General features: G+C 38.8%; 1 protein-coding gene across 2 annotated transcripts in view; it reads right to left on the bottom strand.

Annotated features, from left to right (window-relative positions):
- Positions 1–12,026, bottom strand: part of LOC126474215 (DNA ligase 1) — a 126,784-nt gene that overhangs the window by 81,650 nt on the left and 33,108 nt on the right. The gene's annotated exons all lie outside the window — the stretch shown is intronic.

Raw genomic sequence — 12,026 nt, 5'->3', positions numbered from 1 at the left:
TTTATTCACACCTCAAAATGTATACAAGCCTCTAAAGTGGCTAAAAAGTTTGTGACGCTATTCTGAGACCCAAGGTTTGATCGAACATTACTACTTTTAATGTGAGTGAACCAATCACACTGAAACTTCAGGGAGTTATTCTTATCTGTGATGTCTATATATGGATCACATTTAATTAACATTGGGTGACTAAACGAAAAGCTATGCATCTGCAAAGTTGGTCAAAATTTTCCATGTGCAAATTATTATTCAATGTGTCTTGTCCCATCCTTTTTCTCTTGCCACGGCCTGAAAAAGCATGCTTTAAGCTTTCAGAGCTATATTGTTTAATTTCTGGATCTTGTATACTGATGAGTAAGAGTACATTTCATAAATTATTATTTTAGCATTTCAAAAAGATAGAAAAGTTAAATATTTTGCTCATTAAGTCTCATAATGAACTTTTTTTATCCTGCTATATAAATCAGTTTCAAACATTAATTTAACAGATGGCATAAAAACAAATGTAATACACAACACACCAAATTTGCAAAACAAAATAGTAACAAGTCAATTCCAATCTTGGTTAAACAGTTCTACAATTTTGTCAAGGTCAGATTGTGAATACATGTATTGTCTTCCTGACGATGATGATGATCATGCTTCAAAAGTCATGAAAACATGTTGCTCAGGAATCCAGCAGGTGTCTTTAGCAGTTGGCCAGTGAAGGGAACGAGCAGAACCATCCAATGATGCTACAGCATTCAAGTTCATGCCTTCGAAATTAATTCCAACAATCTCAATTGCAAGTTTACAACCAGGACAATATGTTGCATGTATGTATGACAAATCTGGTGGGTTGGAAGTGTGTGGAAAGTTTCACATGAACAAGATGATGTCCTAATCAGCTTTATGCACCCACATGGTTCTGCTCGTTCCCTTCACTGGCCAACTGTGTTTGCTCTGAACTGATTACAACTAATTTTCTTAAACTGGCGATTCTCTCTTGTTCCAGATATTGTACATCCCATGGCAACCTTGTTTCTTGACCAGGCTCGTTTCTTTCCAATATTTTCGTTTGGTACATAAAAAAAACTTTATGCCTGGAATATTATCATCACAGAATTTGAACAAATCATATGGAGTCAATATTTGCCTAAGGGGCTCTGCAGACTAAAACAGGCCGCTAGTATTTTTACCATTCCTCCAATGCCATCACAAGGCAATTTACCGTGGCTTGTTCCAAAAAAATTCCATTCAGCTGTGATGCCAAAATCCTTTTCATGACGACATAAATTGATTAATTTTTTAAATTCTTATACTGAGCAGCTGAACCATCACTAAAGTAATAAATGTTCTTAATATTTTTAATATTTGTTTTTAAATACACTATTAACTTTATTTGGAAGGCATGAACAGCAATGGTACCATGACGGAGACAATTAGTGATCATGCAAAAGCTAATACTCTGACATTCTTTGCCACCAAAATAGACAACAAACAGATGTATTGTGCCCTGCCTACTCTCCCAATAAAATCCTTGAACAACAAATAAATAATTCTCAGCAAACTCAATCAATATAATTAATTCATTTTCTGCAAGAGTTCTTTTTAGCTGCTTAAAGTACAAACTTCGGAGTTTTCACAAGAAGAGATGGTGCCTTAAACAGGTAATTTTCAAAATCAGTGCCTCCATAAAATCTTCAACAGTTCTCTGACATGTCTCTAATGTGTTACCGTCAGTATGGACCACAGCTTGTATTCCATTGTTTCTTCAGAGTCATCTTCTTTAAAAGCATCTTCAACAAAAAGCCTCTAATTGCATTTATCCTGGACATTCCTCACAATGTTGGAGCAAACAATCTTTTGATTCCAAACTGCAAACAGCTTTTTTCATCATATTCTTGTAGTCATCTTGGATGGATGTTGCTGAAGCCAACATTAATTTGACATTGATGAATTGCACATACACATACAGAATGTGATCCACAAATACCAACTGCAGTACAACATTTCGGCCTAAGCTCACAAAATTTAGAGGCTCTCAGTTGATTTCCATATTGCTTGCAATAAGAAATGAACATTTCTTTCAGGTTACAAAGGAGCAGGAATTTCTGCTTGGGAATCTTTTCCCCATTTATTCTTACTGCAACACAAACCTTTTTGCCTGAACATAAATGAGAAAACTCATCTTCAAAAAGATGAGGACATTTTGTTTTACTTCAACACTGACCTTTTCACTTTTCAGTTTGCAGGTGTTGCCAAAATCCCACTTTCCATCTTTACTTTCCTAGCCTTCATCACCATTTTAGTTGAAACAGCAAATTCTTTAGCCTTTTTTCAATAGGCCAGCCATTTGGGGCCAGGGTCAAAATTTGAACTTTGCTGCAATTGCCTGAAGTCTGAAACTTAATCTGAAGTTCTTCAATTAAGATGATCATGTCTTTCAATTTTTTTGGCAGTCTTCCGTTTGCATATGAGCAACATCTACTTGGCTCACACTAGCAGCTGTGGCAGCTACTTTAGCAATGCTGCCTTGGGCTTTCAGAACTTTGCTCTTTATATATCCCATAGAATCCCTTTTGCTGATCCGTTGAAGCTTTAATGGTGACACTCCAATTGATGATAATGAAGAGTTACCAGTAAAGCAAGCATCAACAACATACATGTCTTCACTTGGCGGTGATTCTTGCTTATCCTGGTGGGATGATTCTTTTCGGGCCACTTCATGTTTACATTTTGTACAAATTTTCCAACCAGGTTTACAAACTTCATTAGTCAGTAACTTCAAACTGTCAAGACATTGCAATGGTTACTGATGTTAAAGCATTCTTCATTACATGTTTTTCTTTACAAAATAGGTTGCAGCAATTCACTTGCAGAAACTGAGATTTTGTCATCAACAAGGCATTATGGTATGGACAAATTTGGCCATCTTCAGTAAAATCAAGCCCAAACCTATGTCATAGAAGCTCCTTGTCCACTGAGAACATTTCCTTAACTGACTGCAGTTGACTTTGCCCATAACAGAAAGGTTATGACTTATGACAATCAGCTCCGACTGATCCATCAAAGTAACAGGGTGCAAGGGTATCTTGGTTCATTTTATACAATAGTTTATTAACAAACTGCCTATTGGCTTCTGTCTCGGGTTCTTCAGCCAACGTTCATCTAATGATTTTTCTGACGTTTCGCCAGCACGAGTGGCTGGCATTGTCTAAGCTTCACCCTCCATTGCCGGTGGTGAACTGGAGCCGAGCTCGCGGCCGCAGACTATATGTACCTGGCGCGCCAACGTCCGAGAGCTTCTCCGTGGTCATTTCCGGTGCGGTTCTCCCCTTGCTACCTGCGACGGTCGTTCGCTGCAGTAAGGGCAGCCAGGATCCGTTTACCTTAAAGCTTTCCTCTTTCTTGTTGAAACTGTTCGCGTGTTTTTGGATTTCTACAGCTTCTCTGAACAAGCGCGTGTGATACAGCCAGAACTTCCGTGTCGGCGAATTTTATTACGTGGTCGGTCTCATTCAGTGTGTGCTCTGCCACGGCAGATTTCTCCACCTGCCCCAACCTGCAATGTCGCTTATGCTCTTTGATCCTGGTGTTAATTGATCGTCCAGTCATTCCGACATAAACTTTTCCGCATGTGCATGGTATACGGTATATTCCCGACATTGCAAGTAGGTCTTTTTTCTCCATCGCCGATCTAAGACACTCTTTCATCTTCCTTGTCAGTTTGAAAATTGTCTTTACGCCCTGTTTGCGCAACATACGGCCGATTCTGTCCGTCACTCTGGGAATGTATGGCAGAAAGGCCGTACCTGACATTTCTTTTTCTGGTTCCTTACTTCGCCGAGTGTTTGGCTCTGTTACACTTCTAATGTAATTTGTGGAGCACCCATTGTTCCGCAGAACAGTTTCCAGGTGTTGCATTTCTCGTTTGAGGTGTTGAGGCTCACATATTCGTCCTGCTCTCATTACGAGCGTACTAATCATGCCTCTTTTCTGGCTCGGGTGGTGGTTTGACAGATTGTGCAGGTATCGGTCCGTGTGTGTCGGTTTCCGATACACGCTGTGTCCCAGGTTTTCGCTGTCCCTTGTGACCAGCACATCTAGAAATGGTAGTTTCTTGTCCTTCTCTACTTCCATGGTAAGCCAAACACTCGGCGAAGTAAGGAACCAGAAAAAGAAATGTCGGGTACAGCCTTTCTGCCATACATTCCCAGAGTGACGGACAGAATCGGCCATATATTGCACAAACACGGCGTAAAGACGATTTTCAAACCGACAAGGAAGATCAAAGAGTGTCTTAGATCGGCGAAGGAGAAAAGAGACCCACTTGCAATGTCGGGAATATACCGTATACCATGCACATGCGGAAAAGCTTATGTCGGAATGACTGGACGATCAATTAACACCAGGATCAAAGAGCATAAGCGACATTGCAGGTTGGGGCAGGTGGAGAAATCGGCCATGGCAGAGCACGCACTGAATGAGACCGACCACGTAATAAAATTCGCCGACACGGAAGTTCTGGCTGTAGAGAAGCACTATCACACGCGCTTGTTCAGAGAAGCTGTAGAAATCCAAAAACACGCGAACAGTTTCAACAAGAAAGAGGAAAGCCTTAAGGTAAACAGATCCTGGCTGCCCGTACTGCAGCAAACGACCGTCGCAGGTAGCAAGAGGAGAACCGCACTGGAAATGACCGCGGAGAAGCCCTCGGACGTTGGCGCGCCAGGTACATATAGTCTGCGGCCACGAGCTCGCCTCCAGTTCACCACCGGCAGTGGAGGGTGAAGCTTTGACAATGCCAGCCACTCGTGCTGGCGAAACGTCAGAAAAATCATTAGATGAACGCCGGCCGAAGAACCCGAGACAGAAGCCAATAGGCAGTTTGTCAACAAGTGGCCACGAAAGCCTTAACAATTTTGTAATAGTTTATTAACCTATAACACGCAATTTTGAAAGCTCATGAATATCTTGGTTTGGAGTATAGCAGATTCAGACTTGTTCGTATATAAAATACACAAATTAGCATATCAAAACATACTGTTTTAGTGCTTACCTTCAGCTACAACAATGATTATTGATTATTCAAACACTCGGTACTAAACACTAAGATTGTACAATGTCAACACCAAAGATTAAATCGCACAGAAGGCTGACATTATGAAACTGGCAATATTGAAGGCAACAATTCAAAATGGGGATTCAGCAATGTAGCACTGCTGCGAGGACAGAGCCTTAAAAACCTATTGCTGCTTTATAATGGCGATGGAAACTAAGTGACAATGCATACATGCATACCATGCATTGTAAAACATTCTAAAGCAACATGCATTCCATTACGATCTTCTGGATTTTATAATCTTAAGAGCATTTTCTTAAGTTTTATTATATTTATTTGTATACTGTAAAATAATGTAAAAACACTTCTTATTAGCATAGTTGCATTCCCTAAACCAAAGGCTAATCTTATACTACTAAAAGACGCTACAATTATACATTTGACTTACAACTTCAAATTGTATTAATTTTTTGTATTTATCAATAATCCATTTTCCTTAGTTTTGATAGGTAGCCTTACTAATCAGTACACAATATCAAGAAATTAAACAAAATAGTTTTGAAGCTTTAGGCATGCTATTTCAAGCTTTTGGCAACAGGTGGGGGGGGGGATTGAACAAGGCACAGTTGCCCCTCAAAAATACCCTAAAATTTACAAGCAGAAAATTTTGGAAGCCTTGGCTCTCAGAATAGTTTGACTACTTTTTTACCACTTTAGAGGCTTGTCTCTATATTTAGGCATGGCTAAATACCTAATTTTTGTCGTGGTGTGATTCATCATAAAACGCTGTCTATGTAGATTTAAGCAAATGAAGAAATGACTGCTAGAACCGAGCGAACTTGGCACAGTTGTACCTTCATATGTGATGCTATGTTTAAGAGCCCCTAAAAATTGAACCACTGAAGATACTGGTCTGAAATTTGATATATAACCATCAAAGAGCATATAGAACCTTCACACCAAATTATTAGATTTGGAGATGGTCGAGTGGGGACACTTTTTAATATTGCCCCTTTGAAGTGGAATGGCCCAGAATACGTTTCCAGTGTGACACTATTTCAGCGATTCAGCAATACTGACAGGAATTTGCATGAACAATTGGCAATCAAAACTACAAACCTCCTAGTGTATGCATGATGTATTATGAGTCCACAAATATTAGTGACACAGGTCAATTACCCTTTTTTTGTGTGGCATGGAAGAAGACCTACATATAATGGAAGAGCTCCTGGATATGATTTCGATGAAGGGCACTGCTGTTGGTGTGGATATTTTAGAATCAGTTGAAATGGCAATTGAATAGGACTCACTTGGGAAAAGCTGTTTTACGTAACCAAAACCCAGCACGATGCAGTAGAGTAAAAGTGTTTATTGACCTACTTCAGAAAATGTTTAACATGCTGAATTTACCTTTTGCTCATTGTTTTGAACAACAAGGGCCTCTTTATCCAAAACTTATTGATTATCAAGATGTGATGAACTTGTTGTTGTTGTTGTGGTCTTCAGTCCTGAGACTGGTTTGATGCAGCTCTCCATGCTACTCTATCCTGTGCAAGCTTTTTCATCTCCCAGTACCTACTGCAACCTACATCCTTTTGAATCTGCTTTGTGTATTCATCTCTTGGTCTCCCTCTACGATTTTTACCCTCCACGCTCCCCTCCAATACTAAATTGGTGATCCCTTGATGCCTCAGAACATGTCCTACCAACCGATCCCTTCTTCTGGTCAAGTTGCGCCACAAACTTCTCTTCTCCCCAATCCTATTCAATACTTCCTCATTAGTTATGTGATCTACCCATCTAATCTTCAGCATTCTTCTGTAGCACCACATTTCGAAAGCTTCTATTCTCTTCTTGTCCAAACTATTTATCGTCCATGTTTCACTTCCATACATGGCTACACTCCATACAAATACTTTCAGAAATGACTTCCTGACACTTAAATCAATACTGGATGTTAAATTTCTCTTCTTCAGAAACGCTTTCCTTGCCATTGGCAGCCCACATTTTATATCCTCTCTACTTCGATCATCATCAGTTATTTTGCTCCCCAAATAGCAAAACTCCTTTACTACTTTAAGTGCCTCATTTCCTAATCTAATTCCCTTAGCATCACCCGACTTAATTAGACTACATTCCATTATCCTTGTTTTGCTTTTGTTGATGTTCATCTTATATCCTCCTTTCAAGACACTGTCCATTCCATTCAACTGCTCTTCCAAGTCCTTTGCTGTCTCTGACAGAATTACAATTTCATCGGCGAACCTCAAAGTTTTTATTTCTTCTCCATGAATTTTAATACCTACTCCGAATTTTTCTTTTGTTTCCTTTACTGCTTGCTCAATATACAGATTGAACAACATCGGGGAGAGGCTACAACCCTGTCTCACTCCCTTCACAACCACTGCTTCCCTTTCATGTCCCTCAACTCTTATAACTGCCATCTGGTTTCTGTACAAATTGTAAATAGCCTTTCGCTCCCTGTATTTTACCCCTGCCACCTTTAGAATTTGAAAGAGAGTATTCCAGTCAACATTGTCAAAAGCTTTCTCTAAGTCTACAAATGCTAGAAACGTAGGTTTGCCTTTCCTTAATCTTTCTTCTAAGATAAGTCGTAAGGTCAGTATTGCCTCACGTGTTCCAGTGTTTCTACGGAATCCAAACTGATCTTCCCCGAGGTTGGCTCCTACTAGTTTTTGCATTCGTCTGTAAAGAATTCGTGTTAGTATTTTGCAGCTGTGACTTATTAAGCTGATAGTTCGGTAATTTTCACATCTGTCAACACCTGCTTTCTTTGGGATTGGAATTATTATATTCTTCTTGAAGTCTGAGGGTATTTTGCCTGTCTCATACATCTTCCTCACCAGATGGTAGAGTTTTGTCAGGACTGGCTCTCCCACGGCCGTCAGTAGTTCCAATGGAATATTGTCTACTCCGGGGGCTTTGTTTCGACTCAGATCTTTCAGTGCTCTGTCAAACTCTTTACGCAGTATCGTATCTCCCATTTCATCTTCATCTACATCCTCTTCCATTTCCATAATATTGTCCTCAAGTACATCGCCCTTGTATAGACCCTCTATATACTCCTTCCACCTTTCTGCTTTCCCTTCTTTGCTTAGAACTGGGTTTCCATCTGAGCTCTTGATATTCATACAAGTCGTTCTCTTATCTCCAAAGGTCTCTTTAATTTTCCTGTAGGCGGTATCTATCTTACCCCTAGTGAGATAGGCCTCTACATCCTTACATTTGTCCTCTAGCCATCCCTGCTTAGCCATTTTGCACTTCCTGTCGATCTCATTTTTGAGACGTTTGTATTCCTTTTTGCCTGTTTCACTTACTGCATTTTTATATTTTCTCCTTTCATCAATTAAATTCAATATTTCTTCTGTTACCCAAGGATTTCTACTAGCCCTCGTCTTTTTACCTACTTGATCCTCTGCTGCCTTCACTACTTCATCCCTCAAAGCTACCCATTCTTCTTCTACTGTATTTATTTCCCCCATTCCTGTCAATTGCTCCCTTATGCTCTCCCTGAATCTCTGTACAACCTCTGGTTCTTTTAGTTTATCCAGGTCCCATCTCCTTAAATTCCCACCTTTTTGCAGTTTCTTCAGTTTTAATCTACAGGTCATAACCAATAGATTGTGGTCAGAGTCCACATCTGCCACTGGAAATGTCTTACAATTTAAAACCTGGTTCCTAAATCTCTGTCTTACCATTATATAATCTATCTGATACCTTTTAGTATCTCCAGGGTTCTTCCATGTATACAACCTTCTTTCATGATTCTTAAACCAAGTGTTAGTTATGATTATGTTGTGCTCTGTGCAAAATTCTACCAGGCGGCTTCCTCTTTCATTTCTGTCCCCCAATCCATATTAACCTACTATGTTTCCTTCTCTCCCTTTTCCTACACTCGAATTCCAGTCACCCATGACTATTAAATTTTCGTCTCCCTTCACAATCTGAATAATTTCTTTTATTTCATCATACATTGCTTCAATTTCTTCGTCATCTGCAGAGCTAGTTGGCATATAAACTTGTACTACTGTAGTAGGTGTGGGCTTCGTATCTATCTTGGCCACAATAATGCGTTCACTATGCTGTTTGTAGTAGCTTACCCGCATTCCTATTTTCCTATTCATTATTAAACCTACTCCTGCATTACCCCTATTTGATTTTGTGTTTATAACCCTGTAGTCACCTGACCAGAAGTCTTGTTCCTCCTGCCACCGAACTTCACTAATTCCCACTATATCTAACTTCAACCTATCCATTTCCCTTTTTAAATTTTCTAACCTACCTGCCCGATTAAGGGATATGACATTCCACGCTCCGATCCGTAGAACGCCAGTTTTCTTTCTCCTGATGAACTTAGTGGTGCAATTCATGAACTATACTCATCCTCACAGGCTCATTCATTGTCAGTTCACAGAATTTTTTATTTCATTTGAAGAGGATTAATGAGATATCCCCTACCATGCTGAGGTACGCTGGTTGAGCAAAGGAAAAGTGACTTCTCGAGTTTTTAGATTGTGCGACACTGTGGTTCTGTTTTTGGAGGACTTTTGCATGAACCTGAATGGGTAGCTGATTTAGGCTTTTTAGCAGTCATTATGGCTCTCCTAAATAATTTAAGTCTCAAACTCCAAAAAGAAAATAATCTCATCAATGACATGGTAACTGATATATAAATTTTATGTTAACACGGCAACAGGATTTTTAAAAGTGATTTGTTCAAAATGATTCTAAGGTTTTGCTTGACAGCATCTGTGTGAGAAGAAATACACTTTGAAAAAGAAGTCAGTGTATTACAACCCTTTGAAAACGAATTGAAATGACTTTAGTGACCAATTCCAGGTGCTGTACCGGTGTATCACTAACAGCAAAATAAAGTTGATTTTGTTAGATGTACAAGGGATGTTACATAAAAAACAATAGTCTGCAGACCTGCATATTAAAACATATCACCTTTTAATACTTCGATGCAACTTTATCCATTACTTTCATATATTAACATTTGGTAATGTTTTTGTTACAGGAAATTACTAACGTACATCCAATACCTGATGTATTTGTAAGTCCCTTTTCAAAGGCAATTGCATTGTGTCTCACGATTTACATTTTGAACAAATCAATTTGCAATTGGATGATCACTGAGAGATTTATTTTACAATACCAAAAATTCGCTCAAATTCTACCAGAATTTGTCAATACAAGAATTTTCTAAGCTGCACAGAGAAGCAGCAAAGATTATTTCCATGTGCGGTTCCACACATGTATGTGAAAGGTTATTTTCTGTTTTGTCTTATACAAAAACTAAACTGCAATGCAAGTATTTTCGAATGTAAGTAAAAAAAAAAAAAAAAAAAAGCTCTAAGAATTGCTGTCGGCAGAGCCCTTGCTCCAGATCTTAGTAGCATAATTTAGTCAAATTAAAAATTATTATTAATATTATTATTTAAATCTCTCTTGCACCGGTCATCTTGTTCCATCAAACTAAGTTCTCCCCCCAGTGCACATAAATATTTGGCAATGATGAAGAAAACAGAGGTAAATCTTGGAAAAGGTCAAGACAGGCAGAGTGAGCTAGATAAGCGTAGGAAAAAGAGAGGGGTAGTGCTATTGCACGGAGTGAAGGAATGGCGGTTTGCACCATCATCAACGTAGTGAAGCCATCTTCTGTACTCTGCATGGTGTGATGCACTGTGCAAACACCTTGAGAAGCCCTGCTCTAGTGGATTACAAGAAATTCTGAAACTCTTTATTGTCAATTACTCCCAAATGAGGGGTCACCAGTGTGAATGGCTACAGGGAGCGTCACCTGGAACCCTAACCAGCAACACTGTATAGGTTTCAAATAATCAACCCCATCCCTGGGAGCTTCTCCAAGCATGTATTTTAATAATATGGCTAGTAAAAGTGCTGAAGCCACAGAGCAACTGTATTCTCGTAACAACCAAGCTCTAAGCTTCAAGCAGTCAGGTTTATTTAAGTCACAACTAAGAAAAGGGAGGATGAAGGGGTGGGGGACAATTCACATTTAATCTGTAAATACTGGATGTATTTATGAGCTTTCTTTAGGAAGAATGCACATTACAGATGATCTAATTATACATTATTTAGTTAGCACAAAATTAACTTGAAATTCATGTGATTTGAAGAGGTTTGTCAATCAGTTACACAGTTTGAGATGACGCAACATTTTTACTATTTTTGTCATCATTAAGTGATGTATTTGTGTCTAAAGTAAAATGTGATTATCTGGTAAGTACACTTGTTAAGGAAATGCAGAAAACCTTTGTTGATTGTTTATACAAAAAGTTAATAATCAACATAAATGTGTCTTGACTTTTCACATTGAAAACAACAACAATGAAGTATGTGTACATTAAAGTTAGTTTTTCAAGCTTCCAGTTGTTGAGACATTGTCATAAGATGGACTTACAAATCACATAAAGCAAAACTTCACTAATTTCTAATAAACTATTACAACTGAGGGAATGTGAAGTAAGAAGACTTAAAGTCCTGATGATAGAGGGCATTAGAAACTGATCTAATGCTTCAACTAGATAAGGAAAGGGTAGGAAATTGTCAAAGTCCTTTTCAAAGGATTCAACCAAGCAATTGTCTTCTAGAATTTATGGATACAATGGAAAATTTAAATCTACATCGCCAGATAGAGATTTGTCCTCTGCTGCTTCTCAACCAAATCCAGTGTATTAAAGCACCACCTCACTCAGTTGAATTGGAAGATTTAATTTTGATAACTTCAAGATGGATAGTAAGGGACTGCACTGAAAACAAGTGTCAAAGAGCCACTGCTCCCAAAAGGAAACAATCAAACACAGAATGCTTGCACCCCAGTCGCAACGTGCAGGCTGAACCAAAGATGCAACACTACACAAATAGAAAGAAATCAGAACATGAGAAACACTAGTTTTTTTTTTTTTTTTTTTTGGTCATTAATGTGGTTGACTGG

This window comes from Schistocerca serialis, chromosome 1 (assembly GCF_023864345.2).
Source record: "Schistocerca serialis cubense isolate TAMUIC-IGC-003099 chromosome 1, iqSchSeri2.2, whole genome shotgun sequence".
In the NCBI taxonomy this organism is placed as follows: Eukaryota; Metazoa; Arthropoda; class Insecta; order Orthoptera; family Acrididae; genus Schistocerca; species Schistocerca serialis.
Note: the sequence above shows the minus strand (reverse complement) of the source record. Positions and strands in the feature narration are given on the sequence as shown.